Source organism: Culex quinquefasciatus, chromosome 2, assembly GCF_015732765.1.
Source record: "Culex quinquefasciatus strain JHB chromosome 2, VPISU_Cqui_1.0_pri_paternal, whole genome shotgun sequence".
Classification (NCBI taxonomy): Eukaryota; Metazoa; Arthropoda; class Insecta; order Diptera; family Culicidae; genus Culex; species Culex quinquefasciatus.
In genome coordinates this window covers 121,534,306-121,548,667 of record NC_051862.1, presented here as the reverse complement: position 1 = coordinate 121,548,667, position 14,362 = coordinate 121,534,306, and the positions used below count along the sequence as shown (strand labels likewise).

The 14,362-nt window shown below is 45.6% G+C and overlaps 1 pseudogene; it reads right to left on the bottom strand.

The window, feature by feature from the left end:
* Positions 1 to 5,249: 5,249 nt before the first annotated feature.
* Positions 5,250 to 13,244, bottom strand: LOC119766296 (annotated as a pseudogene).
* Between the last annotated feature and the right edge of the window lie 1,118 nt (positions 13,245 to 14,362).

The window sequence follows — 14,362 nt, the reverse complement described above, 5'->3', positions numbered from 1 at the left end:
ATAAGATACATTGGAAAACCGTATAAATACAGTTTATGTATCAAACCATCATGCCAAACATTGTCAAAAGCCTTCTCAACATCCAACAAAGCCATAGCAGTTGATTTAGACTCAAGCTTGTTCTGCTTGATGATTTTAGTTACTCTCGTAAGCTGATGAGCAGTATTATGTCCCTTTCGGAAGCCAAACTGCTCATTCAAAATTATATTATTATCGTTGGTAAAATCCAAAAGCCTTGAATAGATGACCTTCTCAAAGAGTTTGGACAGACTACTCAAAAGACTAATGGGACGATAACTTGTTGGCGATGTTGGATCTTTTGAGGCTTCAAAATTGGTATGACTTTGCCCAGCTTCCAATTGGTAGGGAAGTAACCAAGTTGCAAACATTTATTGAAAATATTGGCTAGATGTTGAAAGAACTGATCACTCTGTTTTTTCAACACCAGATTAAAATGTTATCAAAGCCAGGAGCTTTCATATTTTCATTTGTTTAACTGCAACTTTGACTTCCTCACCAGAAACATGGGAATCTGCAGGAAATTCAAAGGTAGAGTTATTAATTGTTGAAATACTATTGGCAACTGATGTTTCTTTACGGCTGGTCATGGAAGCGCCAAGATTATGAGAACTAACAAAATGAAGCCCAAGTGCATTTGCCTTTTCCTCAGATGTAATCAAAGGAGAATCCTCAACAATAAGAGGAGGAATAGGCTTTGGTTTGTTTTTAAGAACTTTTGAAAGTTTCCAAAATGGTTTTGAATAATTCCCAAGCTGGCTTACATGTTTTGAAAATTCTTGATTTCTGATATTGTCAAGTCGGTCTTGTATGATTTTGTTCAAATTGTTCACTGAAATCTTTTGTCATAGTCCCCAGTCCGTTGATATTGTCTCCTATAAACATTCCTAAGTCTAATCAAGTGTTTAGTATCTACGTCAATATCAGTTACCTTAAAATTAACAGGAACCTCCCGAACGTTGGCAGCCTCTGCTTGGTTGATAGCCTGCTGGATCACCTCCAGCGAACGATCAATATCAGCAGAAGTTTCCGGGTGTTGATCATAGTCGATGTTGCTGTCGACCACTTGCTGAAACTGCTGCCAGTCAACGTTGTGGTAATCTTTCCGGGTTGGTTGCCGCTGCGGAGTAACGGAAGCTCCAACCTCCACAACCACCGGATAGTGATCAGAACTCAACTCTTCAAACACCTCAGGATGAGCCACGTTCTCAGCCATATTGGTAATGAAGAAGTCGATGATTGAGTGATTCCCAGACCGAGCCACCCTCGTTGGACGATCCGGACTCACAACGTTGTAGTATCCGTTTTGCAGATCGTTGTGCAGAATCACTCCGTTCCGATTCCTCCTGCTGTTGCCCCAAACTTCATGCTTCGCGTTGAGGTCACCAGCGATGATGTACTTTGCGCTCCGCCGTGTCAGCTTCTGGATATCGCTCTTCAGTTTTGCTGCTGAACCATCTCTGGCATTCACCTGACGTGGGCAGTATGCAGCAATGAAGAGTACTGGGCCAACCGAAGTGGGAATTTCCACTCCAACGGCCTCGATGATGTCCAGCTTAAAGTGTGGCAGCCGGCGTGGCTTGAGATCACGATGAACAGCGACAAGCACACCTCCTCCTCCAGACGTGGTCCTGTCGAGCTGCGTCGCAATCTTGTAGTTTTGCAGATAAACTTTTTCACCGGGCTTCAGATGAGTTTCCGTGATGGCAGCTACGTCGATCTCCTTCTCGCGAAGAAAATCCACCAGCTCTAAGTTCTTCCTCCTAATGGAGCAAGCGTTCCAATTCAGCAGCTTGAGGGACCTACGATCCATACTGGATGACGAACGAGGTCAGCACTTCAATCTGCTGGGTCTTGGTTTTGCATCCACGCAGTGCAGCGGACATCTGTTTGAAAATATTGAGGAGTTCGGTTGAGGTGTAAAGATCATTACCATTTTCCTCAACTGCTGGTTCTTGGGTTGGTCTTGGCTCCTGGCTGAAGCCCGGTGGTGGCGGTCTCGGCTCCTGGCTGGAACCCGGCCGTGGATGATTCATCTCAGCTCTCTTCCTGGGATCCAACGGCAACGGTGCCAAGTTCGGGACCTGGCGTCGCGGTTGAAGAGGTGGAAAATTTTGCTCCACCAGGGCTGGAGGAGTTCTACGACGCTGAGGCTGATTCTTCGTCGATGCTTGCTGCCGAATTTTCACGAACTCAGCTCTCTTGGGGCACTTTCGGTCGGTTGACGAATGCTCACCGTTGCAGTTGAGGCACTTCACCAGCGAATCTTGGATGCACTGGGATGTGATGTGCGCATCGGTACCACATTTGGCGCAACGACGCTTTAGGTGGCAGTTCTTACCTCCGTGCCCGAAGCCCAGGCAGTTGAAGCATTGTGTGACGTCACGATGCACTGGTCGGTATCGCTCCCACGACACGATAATGTTGAAAACCGCTCGGATTGCCTTCAGCTCAGGAAGCGTCGTCGATCCCTTAGCCAAATGCAGCAGGTAGAGCTGGTCACGGTACTTGATGTCTTTGTTGCGTCGGCTCATTTTGTGCACGGCCAACACATCCAGTTTCAAAACTTTTAGCTCGGCAGCTAATTCCTCCACTGGCATGTCGTACAGACCTCTGACGACGATTTTGTACGGCTTATCCATGACGACATCATGGGTAAAGTACTCCGCCTCGTTTTCGGTCAAGTAATCCTTGACCAGTTGATAGTGCTGCCTGGATTGCACCAGCACCTTAAATCCGTCCTGACACAGACGAATGTTGCCTAGGACTTTCCCAGACTTGATGAGTTCAACCAGCCCCGCTCGAAAGTCGATCGTTGCTGCTGATTGCCTCACATAAAAAGGAGGCAGTTTCTCCTTTCGCTGTTTCACTTCATTCTCCTTTGCTTCCGCTACCTGGTCCTCGTCAGGCAGTCCAGCGAACTTGTTGTTCTTCAATAGCTGCTCCTCATGCGACGAAGAGTTCTCCTCCTCCTCATCCATCGGTACAGTACCGTCGCTCTTTTTCGTCTTTTTGCTGTTCGATGTCACTTCCAAAAGCACCTTCCTTTTGGAAATCCCCGGTTTTTGGCCATCAGTTGAGGCCTCAACCGAGGGGTGCGTCACTTCCGCGCTAACCGAGCGATAAAGCTTCCTTTCCATACCTTTGCAGCGTTCACTTTCACCTTTCCGCTTTAACTTGCTTTAACGCGCGTTAACCGCGATAACTTGCTTTTTGGCTTACCTTTTTTTGCGTTCACGCATCAGACTGCTCGATTTTTTGACAGCGAGAACTGTCAAGAGCGAATGACAGTTCTCGTTGTCAAATCAGTCGAGCAGTTTGTTTTGATAGATGAAAAAAGCTTGACCGGTTCAAGAATTCCGACTTAATATTCCGGAACAACAAGAAAAGCCGCCAGAACCAATTCAACTTTTTTAGAAAGAACCAGGACAAGAACATGAACCCGTAAATAGTTATCCGTTAAGATGCGGAACAGTGAAACCTGGTGACCTACGCCCAACACCTTCCGTTGGTCCGTAGAAGCGCGCAATCAAGCCTTGATAAGTCGGCCTCACGACCGAGATCTGCTAGGCCTAGGTGACCTGGTTCCACTTCTCCGCATTTTGAGGTTCGTTCCGGTGGCCATTACGGGATCGTCTGAGAACCACTTTGCGAGCTTCTAGTAATAAATAGTGAAATTTCGGGAGGCTGCTGTAACCGGAGATGGACTATAATTGAGCCCAGAAATGGAACTGGTTTCACCGTTCTATCCGTCTGCACTGGCACCACCGGCCCAGAATCATCTTGATCCGTACAGCACGCCTCATTCGATTCAGGAAATGAGCGAGAATCAGCGCTCGTGCGGTGGAGAGTCTGAGACGAACGCGCCCGGACTGGTGCACCGTTGGCCTCCACCAAATTTATCACCCAAGACCAGGGTGACTCTGAACCGCGTTACATGCGATCATCGATGTTCAACCTCCCGATCAACACGAACATGATGAAGCTGAGTGCCGTTCTGTTTGAGTTGGTCGTTTCACCGTTTGCTCATGCCGTCGAGAAAAAAACTGGCCCAACCGATGGTCAATTTTGGCTAGTTGGGACCAATTCGATGCATTTGCTTTTTTCCAGTGTTTTCTGTGCAAGGCAACGACAGAAGTTCCGGCAGAGTCACACCGGCCAGCGAATGGACAAGTACGAGCGTCCGGAACGTACGACTTTGTGATCACCAAGGACTACTGCTGGAACACTCCGCCGAAAGAACCTGGCGATGGTGTTCGAGATTGACGTGTCGTACAACAACGTCAAGTCCAGGCTGGTTCATTTGCTGTGCGCGGAGTTCAAGAACATCATTCGTCACTTGCCCGTGGATGAGCGCCAGGAGCGCGCTAGATTAAGGTCGATGAAGCTTCATCAGATTGTGGTCGTCGGAGATGTCCAGGGTTAACTTCTAAAAGCTTACATAGAACCTAACCTTCTCCTACGACAGGAAATGTTCATGCCATGCTCTTCACTCTGCGCCTGCTTAGTCTTAGCCTCAACAGCGAGGTGCGAAAGTGTCGGTAGCGGAGAGTTGTCCCAGAACGCGGTTTCATTTCGTTTAAATAAGTGTTACTTTAAATATATTTATTAGTAGTATTAAAGTCTCTATTACAGTTCATGTGAATAAAGTATTCTAACTATATCTAAAACTCATCTGACTAGTAGTTTTGCTCATCTTAATAGAAACAATCGTTGTTTCGTTAAATTTTTGCTTCAGCACCTCCAGCAGCATGATCCGGCTGTCCAGTGTGTTCATTATGCTGCGGATCTGCGAGAACGTCTTTTGTAGCGCTCGATCTCCATCCTGGAATTAGTAGGCATCAGCGGCTTCTTGATCGCGGCAGATTTTTTTTTGGTTTTGAGCGCCGTTTTGCACCCGAACTATTCCCAGGTCCTGCCATCACTGCATCGTTCTTCGATGGTCACGTGGATTACACGTGCACCTGCAAAGACAATAAGCATAAACATAAAAGTCCTGCAAAACCCCACCTCCAAAATTCTTACTCTTCGTTTAGCTGAGCATTACAAACGGAATCGTACTCTTCGTTGTCGGCGATCGACGTCGGCAGCTAGAGCAGAGCGCCACCGAACGCTTCCATAGCCATCGATTCCTTACCGGACGTTCTCGCGGCCAGCACGCGAAAGGCGTCATGCAGCGAACGATCCGCTTCGTCGATGATCTGCTGGGTTGCCCCACGGATTACGACGGTACAGATCGCAACGACCGAGACGAACCGTCCGGGTCGTCACCTTGTCCTTCATCTTCTTCTTTTTGGCGACCTCATCTTGATGCTCGATCCTAAAACCTTGATCTTGACCGTGACCATCGGCGTGTTGGCGATCAAGATCTTTGCGTTCTTGATGCTTCTTGTCCAGCAGGAAACCCTTGTCCAGGAACGAATCCTCCAAGCAACCGCCGGTCTATTTCCCTGATCATTTCAACCGCATCACGGCATCGACGGCCAACTTGGAAATGTTCATCAAATCCTCTCGAAACTTTTCCGTATCCTTAGAATTGTCCTGAGCCACGCCAATCAGCGCCGAATGTGAAGCCTGCGTGGCCGCTCTCCACCCGGCGATGATCGTCTGCGGGTGCAACTTTTTCTCGACCAACTTTTCCGCCTCGCGCAGCAACTCTGAAGCCAACACCGTCACGGAAGTCGTTCCATCGCCAACCTCGTCGTTCTGGAAGCGACTCATCTCCACCAGGATCTTTGCCGCCGGATTGTCCACGCCGACCGCCGAATCGCAGTTTTGCCTTGTTTTTTTTCTGTCAAAACTGCTTGAAAAAAACCAAAACAAATACCGAGTTGCCAAACATGATCAAAAACTGCTCGACGGCAAGGTTGCAAGATAGATTTCCTTGGTTTAAAAGTCGAGCAGACTGTGGTTGCTTTAACTCGCTTTAATGCGCGTTAACTTGCGATAACTTGCTTTGAGGTGGCGTTATGTGAAAACTCGGCACGATGAGTAGCGTTGATGCTTTTCGAGCTCGTTTTTGTGCGCTTTAGTGTGTTATCGCGAAGTGACGTCCCCCTCGGCCTCAACCTTCCTTTTGGAAATTCCCACTTTTTTGCCTGCTTGAGCCGCAGGTAGGGCAATATTGCCGGCGTTTTGCGCCGGGACGCGACGAGTCATGTTGATTCAGACAACCTTCACCAACGAATGCTCGGATAACAATATGCAAACACACTTGTTTTTGTTGTGCGGCAGCTTTGACAGGTGAACACGAACATGGGGGTCGGCCAATTAGTTGTGCGGCAGCTTTGACAGGTGAACACGAACATGGGGGTCGGTCAATTAGATCGACTCGACGGGGTCAACAGGGATGGTCATTCTCATTCCTTTGAACGTGAATTTGATGCAAAATGTAAATACAAGCAAAACAATGAAAATGAGCCACCCTTGAAGTGTCAGTTCAAGCAAAATAATGTAAAAGGGCCGAAGCCGAAGTGTAAACGAAGAGTCTGTCCTGCTCACGTCAGTTGGTGTTTACGTTAGGAACGAGCAGGATAGATTCTTTGTTTACACTTCGGCTTCGGCCCTATTACAAAGTTTTGCTAGAGTTGACGTTCAGATCAGGAACGAGCAGGATGAACTCTTTGTTGACAATTCGCCATATAGCTTTATGACGTTTCGCGTACACACACTAGCGCACCATTTGATTTTGCTGTCCGGACAAATTTTAACCTCAATCTTTTTCGTGTACGTACACGCAATACATGCGCACGTAGATAACTCTATTGACCCAATTACATTGTTTGGGTATCATCCAATTAGGTCAACTCGATGGTTTCAGCAGGGTTGTCCATCTCAACAAGTTCTTTGTTCCATCTAATCTAATTTAACCCTAGCGCAGCCATCCTTTCGGAAGCATCCTGAAGAATGTCGGGGCGATTACTTCCAACATTTTTCTTTTGCTAAACGGCCAGGCCAATTGCGTAAAGTTTACCGCAAAGATGATTCATTGAATTGGATTTAGTTTGAGCATGAATGTTCAAAAAACTATACAGTTCTGAATCTACAGGGGAGGATCGATGAGAGCACCATCCTAAGATGCTTTGGTGCTTCGAGACCCTCTGGGATCATACTTTTTATTGCCATAATTGCTAGCGCCACAACTCGCTCCATCTCAACATGTTCTTTATCATGACATTAAACTGGCTTTCAAAAAGAGTTCAACACTCACTACATCCTTCTGCTCGGCCTGCTTCTCTCTCAGCAAAGTTGTTCCATCGACGATTCTCTCATGTGTTTCCCACCATAAATTCGCGTTCCAAGCGCATTCTCCCGCTGCTGAGTCCCCGTTACAATTCGTCCCATTGTCCCGATTTTGACGTCATTTTGAGGCAACGCTGTCGATAAGCCGTGTACCACTCGTGTGTGTGCACTTTCGGGTGCTCTCAATTTTCCAAGGTATCCGCCGCCGCGGTCGTTGTTTTTCGCAACAACATCGCGCGCGGTCTAGTAGCCGTCTCGAAGCCGCCGCGCTGCGTCCTTCTAAACTAGGTTAGCGCCACACAGACCGTCGGCAGTCGTCCCCCTTGGCATGGCCTCCTGTTGGCGTATTAAATTTATTTTCCGTCTACGAGTTCTAAAAGTAGAGCACAACCCCATTTAAGTGGATTCTCAAAAACGACCGCAGCAGGCGCAGTGCGCGCTCTCCGACGCCGACTTGAAAACTCGAAAGAGTTCGGCTCTTGGCGCGGCTGGGACCCTGCTAAAAATGCAAAAAACTGTTGCCATTCTACACTATCACCGGAAGGCAGCCGAGAAATGACAGCACGACGGGCGACTTGACGTTTCTGACTTCTCCCGTCGTTTCCCCGTACTAGAAGCTAAAGGCGGCAAAAAAGTGAAAGCCCCGAGCACGCTGCTACCATCGGAATCGACACTGCTACCTCCTGCCGGCCCTGGGCGCCTGTGGTCAAATGTAAAATTTTGTGGGTAGGCTAGAGTCGCACCCGCACTGTATGTGTGTCGTCGCGGCGTGTCGGACTAGGGTCGAGCGACTAGTAGTGGTCGAAACCTTGAGGGGGACATTAAATTTCATGCAACACTTTTTGTCAACTTCTGATCTCGACAGTTCCAGCTATCGTCATAACTATCGTTTCTAGTCCCCATAACTTTTGTTCTTTACTATGTTTTTCCAGTTGGGACAGAATTCCCCAACCTTGATTGCGGATGGACTGTATTTTTCGGGTTCCGGCGATAGAAACACTTAACACTAAACACTTGCAGCTTGGCTTTTCACATTTCACTTTTCACATATACTGACGTCTCAAAACTGAGTTAAAATTATGTCTCTCTCCGTCTTTGTTTGACGCAGTGACTTTTGCAGCGCCATCGTTGACAGCGACGCAGGGCTGGACTCGTGCACACTGGGTGACTGTTGCGCAAATCTGAGGAAAACATTCGGCCGAACATTCCTTTAAACTGCTTATTGTTTCTCTACTCAAATCAGGAGATCTTTATTGACCACGTGCAATCGTAAAAGATGATGCAAACACACTTGTTGTTGTTGTTCGGCAACTTTGACAGCTGCGCGCGGTGGAGCATGAAAAGGAGTTCGGCCAATTAGGTCGACTCAATGGTGTCAACAGGGATGTCCATCTTGGAAACAAATACATTGAACTCGACCACTTTGAATTACAGTCGCGTATGATACGTTCCAATGTCTTATTTCCGGCTCCAATGTCGGTCTTTTACCGTAAATCCACAAAACAAACTCCACTGTCAGTCTGCTCTCTCGTTAATAATAAAAAGAACATGATCACAAATGGCACAATTTGCGGCTAACCCTGCGTCGAAACAATTCCTCCGCCTACTGCATCCCTAATCGTAAAGGAAAAGTTTTGAAAGTAATCTAGTACTCTCCGCACTCGGTGTACGCGACCCCGACTGTCGTCGACAAGGTGAAAGAATTCCGACGACCTCCTCGCCGAGCTGCGCTCCTGTTCGATGGCAAAATTGAAATTGATCACGATAGAATTTACCCGCGGAAGCTGTCCGCTCCGAGCGGACCGCTTCCTGGCAAATGCCTCCGAAATCTCCTGCGCCCCCGTGACGAAAAGGAACCTAGAACGACCAATCTCGGCGTTCGGAAATCGATGCGATGCGCCCGGCAATCCGTGTGTGCTTACAGTTAGCCCCGGGGAAGTGCCTGCCGGAAAGCCTGCGCCCCTGGCACTTTTCGTAACAAATCCTTCCATTGCGAACCACGTTTTCCAACAATTTGTGTGAACCCGATCCGAACCGGCTCCGCGGCAGTGAACGAAAACTACGGCAACATGACACGAACGTGTCCGTCCGGACTCATGCGCCCCTGGTAGAATGTTCACTTGCTCGTCGCCAACTGGCGAACGCAGCTCATTTTTCTCCTCGGTGATTGGTGAAAAGTTTCCACCAAATGAGGGGGGCGTACTCGAATCGGACCAGTTGGTGGAACGGAACATAACTTTTCGTATAAGTTATAACATGTTTTGATCATCAAATCTCCGTGCAAAAGCCCTCAGCCTGCTTGATTGATATATAAACTGTCAAACCATTACACAATAATAGTTAACCGTCCAACCCTTACAAAAAACGTCACTCAACCAGGTGAGGAGCGTACTCGAATCACACCACTCGAACTCACTGAACGCAACCCCGCGACGACGCTGCCAAATCAACAGCACGACTTACCTCCTGCCCGGTCTGCGCTCCCGTTATTCTGTGACTTGTTGTTGATGGCGTAATCTTCTCCGCTTGTCTTGTGTAGCGGTGTTTCGCGCTGCCCGCAACACGCTCGTGACCACACATCAATGTGTGGCCTCGTCGTACACGGTACACAACGAATACAATGTCACTTCCTCGAACGCTCGTAGGTGGCAGCGGCTGCCTGCTGCAACGCAAACCGCAGCCAGCCATGATTCTTGCTCTGCCCTTACACGCTGGTGAAACAGGTTCGCCTTCCCCTCTCTTGATTCGCCTGCTGTGTCAATCACCGGAACTAGCCCTTAGCTCACGCCAGCTGTGTCTTCCCATCCAACCGCCTACTGCTGCGGTGTCACAAGCTTCCACATTGCTCGCAAAATGTTCAACCCCGATGTTTATCAGGCATCGTCTGCCCAAAAACACTCCACGGCCTTTACCGAGCACGTTCAAATCGGACGCGCGTGACGATGATCCACGATGTTCTTGTACACCACTGGACACCGAGCGACGGAAAGTTTGCCAGTACATAAGGCCCCCAGCCGTTCCGAGCCATGTACTTTAACCAGTGGAGTACTGCTGCTGGAAGAGTGGCTGGCATTGAAGCTTTCCTTTTGCGTGTTGGTTCCTTTTCGTGTTTTCTTGGGATGCGATGCGACCACTTCAGGAGAGAATGGATTGAGCTTTGCGTGCTGAGCGGGTTCAGTGATTGGAGGATTAGTTGAACAGTTCAAGGAAAGAAGGGTTGGTTTTGATTGCTTTGGGTTTTGGTATATACGTCAACTTGTTCCATGGATCAGCGTGTGTCAGACCGTGTTGATGGATTCTTTATTACTTAAGCTTTTTGCATGGTTTACTGCTCTGGATACCAAACTTCCCTGGTATTAGATCTGTCTCTAGCATCCAGCGTCCTCATGTAATTTACTCTTGTTTCGTCATTTTGCCGGTTAATTTACCTTTATTGCTAGGGTAACCGCTACTACCAGTTCACAATAATGAGTTATGCTTAAAACCTCGATCAGCCCCGTCATGCTTCGAGATGGTTCTTCCTGATATGGCATTTGCCTTCGGTCCCTCGCAGAAATGCACTCACATCATGTATTTACGTCAATTCATCACGAAGCGTCATAGATTGCTGTTTATGTTGCATTCTACTCAGACTAATCCAAGCAAGCTGACCATGTGTCCAGCATCGATGGAATGCTTGGTTCTATTGACACACTAGCTCTCATTCGTTCGAATTGGAAATTTTGCTGGAAAGGCAAGCCGTAGTACAACAAATCGATGCCATGATGTGCTCTCTTGTACTATGCTTGCTGGTTGCCCTATCAAGTTAGCATAAGAGAACAAATAGGCATCGAAATGAATGTCTAGTTCAGCGTCCTCGAACTATAAGGAATTACGGACAATACGGTTTTTTTCAATGCTTACCATCAGTGATTTTCAAGTTATATTTTTTGTTTTAAATGTGTTGTGGTTTGAGGTCTGATTTGCGGCCGGCAAATCGCGGGTACTCTGATTACTGCATGAGGAGTATAGTATTGTGATTCATGTACACACTTTATCATAAGCCTAGAAACATTACATTCAACATCAAAAATTAGCTGTGAGTGACCCTTCAAATTATCTCCACTCCACGACCCCCAGCTCTCAGCCACTTCAAGCACCCGTCACCTGTGCTAAAAGTTCATCCAAACTTGATCGGCCAAACCATCCTCTTTCAAATTGTAGCAGGCTCTTCCAATGCGACAACAGAAAAAAACAACCAAGATTCGAACCAAAGCGCTTTGGATGAGAGTCTCTCCCCAACTCTGTGGAACTATATCATGTGGAAGGCTGGACTGCAAGGACGATGAGATGTTCACATCATTACTTGCAGGAATAGCTGCGTTTCAAATCAGACCCACGATGACCCGGTCAAGAGTACCTTTCTAGTAAGTAGGAATTAGAAAATGTTATGGGTTGAGCGCTGTCGGCCGCCGAGAGATCAGACCGCGCTGTCGTGACCGGAACGGTTGTTGCGTACCGCAGGACACACCGGAACTCGGAGTTGATGTTATTGAGGCTGCCTGTGGGTTGAGCGCTGACGACCGCCGAGAGATCAGACCGCGCTGTCGTGACCGGAACGGTTGTTGCGTACCGCAGGACACACCGGAACTCGGAGTTGATGTTATTGAGGCTGCTTGTGGGTTGAGCGCTGACGACCGCCGAGAGATCAGACCGCGCTGTCGTAAACGGAATAGTTCGTAAAACCTAGTAGAAAAAAAGAATGAAAGACAAACGTCAAAAAACCAAAACAAACAGAAATGATCGAGGGGTTATTGGATGCAACATCAAGTTCAGTAAATAAATACACTTTTTGCCTTCCTCACCTCAATGAGGAACCCGAATAAAATTATATGATAATATGCATTGTCAAAACCATGCAGTTACAATAGATATTATAATATCTATAGTTAGTTTATGGTTGATTTTTTTGAACTTCATTGGAATGACGATAAAGCTATCGTAGATTTCATGGTTACAGTCAATTTCATGGTTTTGTTATTGGAAATGTTATAAATTGAAACAATAAAACTACCGTAAAATACATGAAGACAGCAAATATCATGGTTTTGTTATTGGAAATCTCATAATGCATTTTTTCCAAATTTTTGTTACAGTAAGTTTTATTGTAATGTTATAGTTGCGTAGTGTTAACACGGACGAACGGACATGACACGAGCATTTTGAATTTGAAGCTGATTTTCTTCTAATTCTTCTTATTTCTTTTCCTGCTTGTCTTCAGTGCGCAAACGCTCATGTCAAAACAAACTTTGACAGTTTGCGCTACTTGACAGTTTGCCTGATTTTTTGGTTGGTTCGTCGGCTGAAAAAACGTTTAAAATTTTCAGTTCGCGCTTGTAATTTAATCAAATTGAGAAGTTTCTAAAATCGAATAAAAATTAAACAGATCCGAACTTCCGTCAACAAATTTCTACTGAATTCTGCAATTTTTAGCAGTGGGCGGAGTGCTCAGTTAATGTGCGGCAGAAGATTTCCGGATTCGGGGTCGACAAGCTCAAGGACTCCAATCTAGAATCGTTCCGTGAATTGTAGGCTGTTCCTTGGCTGTACCTCCCTTCCCTGGTTCCGGTTGAAACAAGAAATTTTGTGCAAGAGGAAACCCAATTATTGGGATCACAATTTCGACAAAGCAGAGTGGTTGGAACAAGGGTTGAAGCTGGGGACGAGTTTAACGGTTACCTCGGTGGCTCATGTGTTGGACGACAAAGTCCAAATGGATCGGCAATCTGAACAGTTCGATCGCCCTGGTTGCCGAAGACGTGTTAGACTGCAACCCCAGCAGCACACACGTCGTTGCTGAACCGGATAAATCATCGTTTGGTTGAGCTGCAAGGACGAGTTGACTTTTACCCAACTGTCTAAACGAAATGGAAAAGCTGCGCGAATGTGCCTTATTTGTAGATCAAACTTTAAACTGATTTTCAACCTAGCAAACCTCACACCATCGCTGCGAAACAATCTGGACCACAACAAAGCTCGTTTCTGAACTCCTTGGGAAGTTGCGGTGTCCTTCAGTTGGGAGGCCACTCCTCGAGCTCCGTGTGTTGAGGGCCTCCCTTTTCCATGGCGATCAATTTGGCCTAGGACTATCTATCGCTGTTATTTTTTTGTTGAAATCTGGAACCGTGGAGAAACGGCATCGGGATATCCTTTTACTACCAGCTGCGTGACATTTGATGGACGAAAACGAAATTTATTTTTTATTTCATTTTGCGGATCAAGCATAAACAAAATACCTTTTAACGTTGTTAATCGCCCTGAATTCAAAATTTCTCGAAATTTGTGTGCATCTTTATTACTTTGTTTATTTACAAATTCCGTGATTCGCTTCAGATAGTATTGTTGATATCAATCAAAAATGTACAACTACCGTTCACCGCAAAAAGAACAGCGCGCTGTGAAAAACTATTGGAAGCGGGAAAATCAACGACAATTTTCAATCACCGCAGCATGACAACATTTTGACTGAATTAGTAATAATAGTTCGCCAACGTGAACACCTGTAGCGCTAGTGTTTCAAGGCGGTTTTAACGTATTTTTATTCGGCTGAAATTTGAATTTTGCCTCAGAAAAATGAGCAAAATTTGTTCGTGGTGTCATGTCCGTTCGTCCGTGGTGTTAACTTTTTTAACGATTTTTTAAAATAATTTGAATCATGTAACAAAAGTATTTGAAATCGAGTTATATTTTAAATACAAAACTTCACAAACGATTTTGTGAAAAGCTCAAATCAAATCAAAGTATTAAAAACTTAAGCATTAAGACATTAAAATACTAGAAATTTTACATATTTAACTGTTTCTACACAAAAAAATTAAATATTAAAATAATAAAATATTTAAATATTTGAATATTAAAATATTAAAATATTAAAATATTAAAATATTAAAATATTAAAATATTAAAATATTAAAATATTAAAATATTAAAATATTAAAATATTAAAATATTAAAATATTAAAATATTAAAATATTAAAATATTAAAATATTAAAATATTAAAATATTAAAATATTAAAATATTAAAATATTAAAATATTAAAATATTAAAATATTAAAATATT